At 39.2% G+C, this 12,940-nt stretch overlaps 1 pseudogene; it reads right to left on the bottom strand.

Annotated features, from left to right (window-relative positions):
* Positions 1-5,271: 5,271 nt before the first annotated feature.
* LOC124876812 lies at positions 5,272-6,975 on the bottom strand (annotated as a pseudogene).
* Positions 6,976-12,940: the final 5,965 nt, after the last annotated feature.

Raw genomic sequence — 12,940 nt, 5'->3', positions numbered from 1 at the left:
TGGCTTTGTTTTGCGATAAGAAGACTTTAGTGTGGTTTCTACTACTGATATGTGCTTAATCTAAAAATCTGAATGAAATGCTGATTATCTTACACTGCCTTGAAAAAATGTGTAACATTTGGTTTCAAGCACAAACTTTAATGCATTTTAATGGGATTTTACACCATAGACCTGCACATTTGTGAAGTGAAAGTAAAACAAGACATGGTTTTTAGAGTTATTTAAAGTTTTTTATTAAAATAAAACAGAAAGTGACATGCATATTTTTTAGCTAGGTCTTAAATCTGTGTTACGAAAATCTGTTTAAATAGTGCAACACATATAGGAACCATATGGGTACCTTTTTTTTTTACCCACAGTTGTCCTGCATCAAACTTATATATAAGCAATTATTTGTGGAAAATGAAAAGGTGATATGTCATGAAAGTAGGGCATTTAAGTAGAAGCATGCAATGGTGATTTCCTAACTTCAAACAGTTTATTGAAATAGAAGCAGACAGTAGTGTGTATACCATAACAAAAAAGGTTAATAACTCAAAAACATGCTGTCCACAAGTCAACTTATTGTCTACTCAGGCATGGCATCCCACTCTTCTTGAATAGGGGCCCTCAGGTCACCGAGGTACTTTGGGCACAGAGTTATGAGCCTCTAGTCGTTGACTCAGTTAATCCCATAGATTTTCTATAGGATTCAGGTCTGGAAAAAGTGCAGGCCACTGCATTCAAGGTACCCCAGTCTCCAGCAGCCGTTCCTTAATGATGTGACCTCAATGAGCTGGAGCATTGTCTTCTATAAAGATGAAATTAGACATGTGTTGTTCATGCAGGAGCACAATGACTGGATTAATGATGTTATTCAGTTAGTGTGGGCTTGTCACTGTACCATTCACAAAGTGCAGGGCAGCTCTGTATTGACTGGATACACCTGCCCACACTAACACCACCAAAGGTTCGTTTTGGTGACAACCGTGGCTAATGCATAGTGCTCTTGTTGACGTCTTCAACATTGGCCATAATTTCTGCCCAACGTTTTGTGAGCAGTGCAGTTTGTCCTGACCATCTTTGCACATCTAGAGATTGACATATTTAGCCTATTCTTCTTTTAATAATAGATCAAACCCTGTCACACTTGATGGTGTGTGTCTATCACACCAATTTCCAGTTTGCCACAGATTCATATTTAGGATATCTGTGTAAAATTTCAACACACATTGTAGCTTGCGCTGTATGCTTTGGATCATTGTCCTGCTGGAATGTGAATCTCAGGTCTTTTGCAGCCTCTGATTGGTCAGTCACATCAAATCCCAATAAAATATATTGTATGAATATTTTTCCAATGCAGTGCAAGTTGTTCTTTGTGTAATGTTTTAGTTTAACTTATTCTCTTAACTCTTCTTTCATCAAAAGGCCTGACATCTTTACTTCTTTTAATGCACATACAGTATTTAAGAAATTAATTCAGTCCTCGTAGGTAAACTGCTCTCTTCTCTTCACACCAGATGAACAAACTCCTGCCTGGGGACTATCTTTAGGATCTTAGGTCTTAAAGAGACTTGGAAGTAATGTGAGACGCCAGGACAGACACACACATGCACATTTAGACACATAGTTGTTAAGCTGCACGCAAACACACACACACACACACACACACACACACACACACACACACACACACACACACACACACAGAATAGCAACAGGATAGCAAGGGTAATTTTACAACAAAGCTGTCTGGAATTACAGTTATTTCCCATTGCTGGGAACTGAAGAGAGATGTTTGTACAGGTCGGAGCTTTCTTGGAACCCCCAAAAGAGAATTGCTGAATGTTGTCAATGACGCCATGTGAGCTCACCCCTAATTCTCTTATCAAGGTCAGAGCAGCAAACTTCAGGGGATCATTTGTACTGCCTTCAGTATAAAAGATTCCTTTTTGTTGTACAAACAACCGAATATCTCTCTCAGTGTAGGAAAATGTCACAAAGTTATTTTCCTGACGGTGTAACTTCCCAGAAATTGAGTGTTTCGCCGTCCACATTCTTTTTAAAGAAGCCCTAAAGATTTAATGAAAACTTCAAATATGCTGTTGTATGTCCCTGTTCAGATAATAAACTTTGAGCTGTTGGTCCTCTGTATGATGCTTTAAGACCATAATAAGATGTGAAATATTAATCAGATGAGCGCTTATGGGAAAAAAGACTGTTGACCAAGCAAGCATGGAAAAGTGGGATGACTAAGAACCACAGTGACCTCTCGTGACCTTATTCAAAAGAAAGACAGACAGACAGACATTTTGCAATGCACCAGTACAACTGGCAGCCAAACAATCCCACAGCATGATGCTACCACCATCATGCTTAATAGTTGGTGCACTATTCTTTGGTTTGAAAGCCTCACCTTGACTCCTCCAAACATATTTCTGTCATTGTGGTCAAACAGCCCAATCTCATCTACAGAAGGCAATATGGATTGTTCATATGGCTGACTGCAAATTTTAGTCAAGTTGTAGGTTTCGATTTTCAAGCAAAATCAAGGCTTGATTGTTACTCTCTCTTAGTTCATTTTGATGTCTAGGTGGTTTATTGGTTGTTCCTAACCAGTTTCTTTTCATCTGAGAATACAGTAGGGTTATACAGGTGTTCGAACAGATCAATGATCTGTGACAGACTTCAAAGCCTTTTTTGAAATTAATAAAGTAGTCTAGCCTGAAGCTTTTGGAGTGAACCTGAACCTCAACCATTTAAAACATTTGTGAGCTGTGCTCAAAAGCTCAGTCTGTGGTAGAAAAGCTAAAAAGTTGGAAAATAAGAATGGTCAAACATACAGTTAGGATTATGCAAAAAGCTTGTTGCTCCTCTTGTGACTTTCTGTGGGACATTTACCAGCATCATAGCAGGGATGTAGGTATACATTAGAGCTTGTCTGTATAATCTGGACCATGCATGAACTATTGCAGTAGATCTTATGTCATCAGAATATGTTAAATGCCAATCAAATGTGTTTCATGAGTTTAAAGCAGGTACACAGATAATATATTTTAGCTCTGCAATGATTTCATATAAATTGCACAAATATTGTGTTCATTTACCTCAAGCTTCTGACAGTATGCTTTTTAGTCTCCAGGTTGCCATATTCTTGTTTGCCTTTTTGCTCTTTTCCTGCTTGTTCATTGCTCAGACAGTAGATGGTGCTGGCGAGATTATAAAAAAACACATTTAAGTACCTTACTGGTGCCACAATATTGTATCTGTGTGTATTTACGTAAGAAACAGCGCAGGATCGCGCATGTCGCATTGTTGTGAAATGGATGGGACTTTCATGATGTAAAGCATGTTGGTTAAAAACAGAACATTGCAAATAGCCACAATGATTGTTCATTAGTTGGTTGGTTGTTCCAACTTCAGGAGCTGTAACCTTTTTGCACGCAGACTGCGCTGCCACCCAAGCTTTTTTTGAGTTCCTCTTTTTTCACAAAAAAACATAAGTTGGTTTTTGCATTATTGAGATTTGTGAAATGATCTTGTGGTCTTCTGTCTTACTGCACTTGTACTAACTGTACTGTAATAACTTTTGTGTATTCTCTTTCTTCCTCTTTCTGCTTGTCACTTGCAGAGCAGTAGACATCGAGGTTAATAGGATTGCCACTGACTGATTGATTGATTGATGCTTAACTGAAAGCAGAGGTCAGAAGTTTGCAGAATTGCATCTGCCCTATTATCTGTTGCTGAGGTTTCAATTGTCGAAGCGTTTAATGATGTCCACTGCCCCATCTGCGTCGAAGACGGGCCTGTCTGTGGCCCCATTGATTTATTGTTATCTTTCAAGTGTTCCTGGCTTTTACTTCCCAGCTTTAGAAGTGCTCCAGATAAACTGGGGCCATTTGAACCTTTTAAATTGACACACGTGCACACAGTAGATTGTACTTTCATTGATTTACAATTTCACGCCTAGTCTTAACCAGCTGCAGTCCTCTACCATTTCACCAGTCACATATTTCAAAACAAAAAGGAGGCTGTGATGAAAAGGACGAGGGTTTAAAATCTGAATGAAAAGTGGGAGAAACAAGATGATAAACAGCTCGGCTAGGAAGATATTCAGGTCAAGCTGCCCCCTCAGGATAAAAGAAGCATGTGGCTGAAGATGTTGATGATAGCACTGAGAATAGGAGCATTGTCGGACCAATTTCCAGCCATAAGGCAGTTAATGTAATATGACGGGATGATAAATTGTGCTGCAACAATTTACAGTATCAGAAACATGTAACCTTTTCTAGCAGTTTTTGTAAATATGCCTTGTATACCGCCATACAGTAATATTCATACTTCTAAAACGTTTCCGTATCTTATCACATTCACAAACCTCAATGTATTTCACAGGTGTTATATGTAATAGACCAACACAAAGTAGTGAACAGTTGGGAAGTGGAAAAAGATTTATATATGGTTTATAATTCTTTTTACACATACAAATCTAGAAAAGTCTGACATGCATTTGTATTTAGCCCCTTCAAACGGTCCTCCGTGGAGCCATATTTTGTGCTCATCTAGAGACTAAAACCATAGCCCATTCTTCTTTACAAAGTAACTCGAGCTCACTTAGATTAGTTGTAGAGCATTTGTGAGCCTCAATTTAAGTCTTGACACAGATTCTTAATTGTAGGCCTGCACTTCGACTGAGACTTCTAACACATAAATATTCTTTGATATCAACCATTCCTTTCTAGCTCTGACTGTATGTCTACAGTCGTTGTCCTGCTGGAACGACCAGGATTTGTCAGGATTGCTCTGTCTGTGCTGAAGAAAAGCATCCCCACAGCATGATGCTGCCACTGTCATGTTTTAAGGTGTAGATGGTGTATTAACCCTCCTGTTGTTCTCATTTTCTGTATACACCCTGTGTCCTCTGGGACAAAATGACCCGTCTTCACTAAACCCCCGATATAAACAGCTTAATTGAATTTTAAACACCAAATTTCATCTTGCATATTGTCATTGAGCTCAAAATGTGTGAATACTTGAGTTTTCCCTCTTCACTTGAATTTCTATAGCTTAAGAAAAGAAAATAAATGTGCAAAAAGGAGTTTTGAATACATTTTTATTCATCACAATGACTCAGTTTCATTTTTTTTCTCCAGTGAACAATTTAAGACAATGTACAATACAAAAATATGAAAAATAACATAACCCATTCAACTAATTAGCATATGTAGGGCAGTATACAAGTGCACAGCCCTTGCAGATATATTTCTTACACCTGCACCACACAGTATGTGTTTATCTCTTCCTCTTACTTGCCCTAGCTGGGGAAGTGGCTGTGGTAGATGGATCCTCAGGTTGATCAGGAGCTCCTGCACTCTTAATAGCTTTCACAACTGCTGCTGAGGGTTCTATGTGGGGGACATGCTTCCTTCTTGCAATGAGTGGAGTTACAAGTGCCTTTCCTAGCTGCTCCAGGAACAACCTCCTTTTGTTCTGCTTATGAGACATCCAGGTTGGGTTAATCTCTCTCCAAATCACAAAGGCATTGTAGGAGGAAACATCAATGATGTTGTAGAAGATGACCAGGGGCCAGCGGGCAGTCATTCTTCTGCAGCTATACGTTCCAATCACCTTATCCAGGTTGTCCACACCTCCTTTGTTGCGGTTGTAGTCTAGGATGATAATTGGCTTCCTGTCCTCACGATCGCTAATGTCACCGTCTGTGTACAGTGTGCTCAGAAGAACTACATTCTTGTTTTTCTTTGGGAGGTAGGAAACTACAGTGGTGTTAGGCGTGAAGGCAAACTTTGAGGAGAAGACCTCTCTCTCCTTTGACGCAAGCAGTGCAGGTGGGAGTTCAGGCTTATTCTTTCGAACTGTACCAACCACGGTGATCTTCCTCTTCAGGAGCTGCTGTCCGAGTTCATAAAAGGTGAAGAAATTGTCACATGTCACATTGTGACCCCTCAGTCCCTCTGTCACATCAAGCACAACTCGCATCCCCTGGTTCTTCTCTGGGCACCCACTGGTCGGCTTCCCAGTATAGACTTGCATTTTCCAAGCATAGCTTGATTTGGCATCGCAAGCCACCCATGACTTGATCCCATATTTTGCTGGCTTGCTGGGCATATCCTGCCGGAAAGGACAATGACCTTTGGACAAAAGACATTAGCATCAGTGATTAGTATCAGTGTCACAGAAAACAGTCAAAGAAATCAATAGTGAAAATCACTTTTATTACAAATATGTAAACAGATTACCTCTAAATGGAACCCGTTGCTCATCCACTGTTACGTCAGGCCCTGGATTGTAGAGGTAGGGCAGACGCTCCACCCACTTGTCCCATACCACTCTTATGGCTGCAAGTTTGTCTGTCACACGTCTTGCTGGTCTTGACTCACGGTCATCAAATCGTAGCAGTCTTGAGGAGGGGTGAAAGACTTTGAGTGGCATTGTGGCTCGCAAAATTGGCCTTCCACTCTCAGCATCCTATAGACTAGCTGCAGCCTCACCTCGGGACCTGTATACACCTGCTAAGATTAGCAGCCCTAAGTAGGCTTGCAGGTCAATCTCATCCATCTTTTTCCAGCTGTCTCCATATTTGCGAAAACCCTCCAGATTTGTCATCCCCAGGATTATTTTTTCTATTGCTATTGTGATAAACAGGTAGAATGTAGAGACAATATCATGGGCATGAGAAACGGCATACCTTGTGGGTCCTGGGGTCATCTTTATGATGTTTTGTTCTGCATGCCTGCCGTGTTGGTTATATGCTGCTGAGGACCATGTTATTTTGCCATTTTTTGAAAGGAAAGTCTCTCTTTCAGCTTCAGTGTTTTCTTCTTCTTCTGAAGATGATTCATCATGCTCTGGGCTGTATTCCTCCCCATCTTCTTCTTCAGATACATCCTCCACTTCCTCTTCTGAATCAGAGTTGTCTTGCTGGACATCTGAGAAAATCAGCTCTACAGGGTCTTCAGCAGTATAACGCACACTCATGGCTTCAGCAAAGACACAATTCAGGTTCCTGTTATCTGCAGCAACTTTATAACCTCTGGAAATAAACAGGTGGTCTTCTGAAGTCTGCGAGAACACCACCTGTTTACTTCTGCTACTGATTGATCTGAGACACATTTAAAACATTGTAACATTCTGTTGTTTGTAAATAACTCTGTGACCTTGATTTCAACTCTATTTGTCTCACGGGTCATTTTGACCCGAAGACCACCTTTGTACCTTTTTTTGTACAGCTTATATGGAAATGTGAATAAAAGCAACATTTCACTTTTTCTAATGTTGGGGCCAATCTAGGAAAAGTCATAAAATTTCAAGTTAAAAAAATAGCATTTAGTGGATTTTTTGGGGGGTTTTAACACAGTGGCGGGTCATTTTGACCCGAGGACAACAGGAGGGTTAATAGTGTTGCGCAGTGTTATTTTACAACATTTTGCACATTGTCCAGTTTTGTGTACAGTTCAGTTTTGGTCATCTGATTAGAGCAACTTCTACCACACATTTGCATGGTTTGTGGCAAACTGCAAACAGGACCCCTTATGACTTTCTTTCAACAAGGTCCTGCTTCTGGTCACATCTATGAGGCCACATTTATGGAGTGCATGACTAATGTTTGTTGTGATAAGATAACATATTCTCCTACCTGAGCTGTGCAACCTTGCAGCTCCTCCAGATGCTCTTATTGCCCGGCCTGTTAGTTGATATAGGGAGCCATGTTTTGGTAGATTTGCAGTCGTGCCATACTATTTCTGTTTCTGGATGATGGATTGAGCAGTACTTTATGCGATGTTAAAGCTTTGGGTGTTGTTTGAAAACCTAACCCTGCTTTAAAGGTTTCTACAAATTTATCCCTGACCTGCCTGCTTTTTTGGTTTTCATGATGCTTCTTGTTCAGTACTGTTTTCTAACAAGCCACTACAGGCTTCACTGAACACCTTCATTTGTACTTGGATTAAATTACCCTGTGTAATTAGGTAACCTCATTTGGTTGGACTGGATTGTATTCGAGGTTATTAGGGTAAAAAGAGCTGAATACAAATGCACAACACATTTTGAGGTTGTGTTTGCAATGTTGCAAAATGCATAAATGTTCAAGGAATATGAATACTTGCCACAGTACTGGAAATCAGCATACTTTACTGAATTTACCACTTTATTATCGGTCGTGGCAGATGGCTGCTCACACTGAGCCTGGTTCTGCTGGAGGTTTCTTCCTGTTAAAAGGGAGGTTTTCCTCTCCACTGTCGCTACATGCATGGTCAGTATGAGGGATTGCTGCAAAGTCAACGCCAGTGACTGTCCACTGTCTCTACATGCTCATCCAGGAGGAGTGAATGTTACAAATCTCTGTCTTGATTCAATCTGCTGGGTTTCCTTAGATAGAAAAACTTTTTATCCAATTTAAATAAATAACTGAATCTGACTGCACTGTTCAATGTTTAGGATTAATTGGAATGTATGTTCTTGACTTTTGTGAAGTGCCTTGAGATAACATGTGTTGTGAATTGGCGCTATATAAATAAACTGAATTGAACTTCCTTCCATCTGTAAAACAGTTGCAGAGATACAGAAAATTTTATGACCACTTAAACCGGACTGTCAAGGAGTTATTAGGAGATGTATACTTAAATCTTTTTTGTATGTGAGCTAATATAAAACAATCGGTTTATCATTACTTTTAATATCAACAAACACAGAACTTGTCAGCTATGACATGATAACATGAGTCCAATTTGAAGAGATGCTGTTAATTTATCTGCACAGCCTCCAATAAATCTTAAATTACCGAGGTTGTGATTCAGGGGACTGTGGCTCTTCTTGAACAGAGGGGGGAGGCTGTGAGAGGGATGAAGAGTTTAACTCCTTTTACTAATTTTGGGCATTGACTGTTGCAGTACTGGTGGCCTCATATATCGTTCCAGAGCCTGCCTTTCTCTCTTTTGTTGTCTCTGCATGAGCAAAGCCCAAACATGGACTTGATTTGTTATATAAGAGCTCAGTTACAGCGAGACTTGTCTGTTAGTTGGTTGTGTCAGAAGTTCCTATATCAGTCCTACATTGTACATGCTTCATTTTGCTCTAATTACACTGGTGGAATCCCTTTTTGTATAAACTGTGACATTCCTTACATTACACAGCTGCATGTGTAGCTTCACAGTTCATCTGCATCACTGATGTTCAGGACAAACATTATGTGACATGTTTGTTCTAGACGGTCATTTAGGACAATGCAATATTTCAGGAGGTCAAGTCAAGTTTATATATATAGCGCTTTTCAGCAACAAGGCACTCAAAGCACTGTACATGAGGAAAAGCATTACAATGATACAGAATATCAAACAACAGAAAAACAAATCAAATGACATTAATTATCCTTGGGAGTTTACTGGTAAGAGCTGGTTCTAATCCAATCTTTCTAATAGAGGTAATTAGCTAATTAAGTCCTCTGTGGTATGGAATTCATTCTGTGCTAGAAGATAAATCATAATATTAATCCTATATATTTTATACATACATATATATATATATACATATATATATATATATATATATATATATATATATATATATATATTAACACTGAGGTGAACTCAGTGTTAAATCTGCGAACTTGGACAACAATAAACACATGTGTTTCAACTGTAGTCAAAACGAACTGAGGAGAATGGTTTACATACACTCACAATGGGTAGGAACAGTGACGGTTCTTTCATGAATGGCACACTTTGCAGATCCTTCCTTCTGCCACCCCCCTCGACTAATCTAAATTCTGGAGCTGGATAAAATGCACAAAACACAAAAAACAGTTTCCAAATTCTCAGCAGAAAAGAGGCGGCGCTTACTTCCAATTGACTGCACATGCTTAAAAGTATTAGAAAATTTGTTCAAGGCAAGACTGTCAAATAAGTTGTATATATATATTTTTTTATTTTGCGCTTGTGAGCCCCTATTCCAATGCCATCCTGGACAACTGCTCATATGGTCCATATCATAAACCACCATTGTGTAGGAATATCATAATGGATTTGGGCCTTTGAGTATGCATTTAAGTAGTTTTTTTTGGTTATGCTCAATTACGGTGGCCCTGAAGTGCAAACCACATCAACAAGTTACTAAACACAACTACAAATTAAAAACACAACATTTTAAAAAACACAACAACATTAACTAAGCACAACAACAAATCAAAAAACACAATAACATAAAAAAAAACCACAACATTTCAAAAGCCACAATAACATTAACCTACCGGAAAAGGTAGTTACCAGTGGAAGACATGAGACAACAATGCTCATTGGTTGACCGCGCTGTTGGATGGATCAAAGCAAGTTTTGGCACAGTTCTTGTTCCGCCCATATCGAGGATGCATTGATGCATCCTTCTGCGGACTTGGGTAAGCTAGGTTTCCCATAATGCACTCACCAGCAGCGGTCAATTGAGAAGGTGAGTGCAGACATTTATTGTTTTTATACCACTATTATTTTCTGAGAGGAAGTAGTTTTAAGGCAAGAAAGTCAACCTCAAAACTTCATCCATGCAGTCTGCTTACCAAGAGTGAGCCTAGTTTGAAATGTGCTCTGGTATTTTCGGAGCAGCAGAGCTCCGCAGACCGGCTGCAATAGGCTCAGCAGGCGCCTGGAGGGGGTTTTCCCCACTAACCACAGACTGACCTCAGCTAGTCACTCTGTGATTTTCTGCTGTCTGTTATTTGTTTGCAGCGGCCGAAAGTTGATATAAAGTTGTGTGTTGTTGTTGTGATGGGTGTGTTGTCTCAGATCCTTCCCTGTTTATCACAGACTGCCCGAAAACTATCACCCTTCCAGATGCTCCTCCTGACTCTAATGCACCTGAGGCTGAATCTTCCCATCCAGCATATGGCACACCTGTTCTGCATCGACTGATCATCTGTGTCCACCACATTCACAAATACCATAGATGTCATGTTTACACACCTTGCTGTGGGGTAACATGCCACTGAGCATGGTGCTGCCATGTGAAGGTGAGGAGATGGTTTTACTGGACAAAATTGTGACAGTGTGCTGTAGGTCTCCCAGTATTGTTTTGAAAGTGTAAACCCTAACAGCTTTGTGAAACTTGTGTTACGTAGAAAGCAGTGTACCTAGGTTGCATTGTGTGAATAAATGATGGACAACTTAAAGGTTCTTTAGCATCTTTAATAAAACTGTAAATGCATAACTTTCGCAAAAACGTCAAATAGTAAAAACAGCATTACTGTGCAAAGCACTGGAGGTCTGAGGTAAACAGAGGAACAGAGCGTATTTAGTGATATCTCAGCTATATCTTTCTTGGAGTTTCAATAAATGGTACTGTTCTAATTGGGAATGTGATTATTCTCAAATGTATAACGGATAGTAAAATCAAGAAAAAATGTTAATTTGACAAATATCAAAAACATAAGTAGAAATCTTTTAAAATAAGCTAAAGTTTTTATTTTTTGATCATAAAAAAGCTTTACTGAGTGAATAATGGTGGTTTCATGATTGTCTCCTAAAAAAATTTAAATCTTTACTCCCTTCAAAAAACTTTGCTTAAAAATATTTTTGGTCCTAACTGACAAATAATAGAAGATGATAAGCAACTTCAGAGTTAGTTGATTCTTGAATTCCATTATTCCTTAAGTTGCTCTGGATCCATAAGCAGGAAATGTTTTAACTATCCCGCAGTCTTGGAGGGGTCGCACGGACCCCGCGTGCACTACTCGAGTTTTCCCCCATCTCTTTCATGGTTTTCCCACACGCTGGGCTGCAGGGAGCCCTCCACATCACATTTCCGACCATTACTCTAGATTTCTGGTCCTGCGGGGTCAGAGCAACTCCGGGTGCAATTCTTTCTGGGGCCTCCCGTGACATCTGCCTCACTCTGTACTAGCGCTTAGCCACGACAGCAGGAGGGTTAAAGAATTACTTTACATTAAACGTTTTACCAACCTTTATATGGCCAGAGTTTTTGTTTTACAACTTGTGTAAAACACTGACCATTTACAATAGCTACTAAATACTGATCAACACACTTTTTCTTCTTTTTAATTATCTTCAGGTAAACTCATCAGACAACTACAGCACAAACAGAGACAACATTTTTGTAGTAAAAGTTTAATTGGAATAACAAAAAAAAAAAAACAGATAATCAGCCAGCAAGTACAGGAAGTTGATACCTTGACTGTCTAATCATAAGCTATTTAATATAATTTTAAAATGTTGGCCACAGTTACTATTAGAATGAAAGGTCAGGCTCTCAATAGTAAACAACTGGCAAGCATCATGCTTGGAGTCTCTTTTCCTGTTAGTAGTACAGGTAAATTACACAAATTGAGTGGAATAAAGATGAAGGGGGACTATTTCACCATAAATCATTTGCTACATAGTTGAAATCTAGACACGACCGGGCTTCCTTCCAACAGGACAATGATCCAAAATTGACATCAAAACTGGTTCTGGAATGGATAAAGCAGCAAGACATTATGCTTGTATAATGGTCCCAATATTATCCCAGTTAAAATTGTTTCCAAAACAAGTCAATAAAAAAAACTCTACAATCTCTGCTAAAAAGTATAGTCAAACAATATGACACAATAATGCCAGAATGCATATTTTAGCTTGTATGTAAACTTTTGGAAAATCCACAATAACTTCAAACACGGGAAACAATTCCTGGTTTTGAAATACCTTGAAGTTCTATGATCACTCCAAGGTTTAAATTTGTTTAAAGGACCAAAATGCATGTGACATTCATGCTCATGGTGAGTGTAAGTAAACAACTGGTTTCATGTTTCTGAAATTCAATGACTTTCCAACAAAGAGGCCCAAACCAAATGTCTTTTCCCAGTGACAAATGAAAGTCAGTTGCTTTAATAATCAAATAAAATATAAACTTTTTCACAGATATTTAGGGTTATCACATTATAGATCCTTTAATCGTTACTGTGGTC

The sequence above is a fragment of the Girardinichthys multiradiatus genome, chromosome 11 (genome assembly GCF_021462225.1).
Source record: "Girardinichthys multiradiatus isolate DD_20200921_A chromosome 11, DD_fGirMul_XY1, whole genome shotgun sequence".
NCBI lineage: Eukaryota > Metazoa > Chordata > Actinopteri > Cyprinodontiformes > Goodeidae > Girardinichthys > Girardinichthys multiradiatus.
This window is presented reverse-complemented; position numbering and strand designations above follow the sequence as displayed.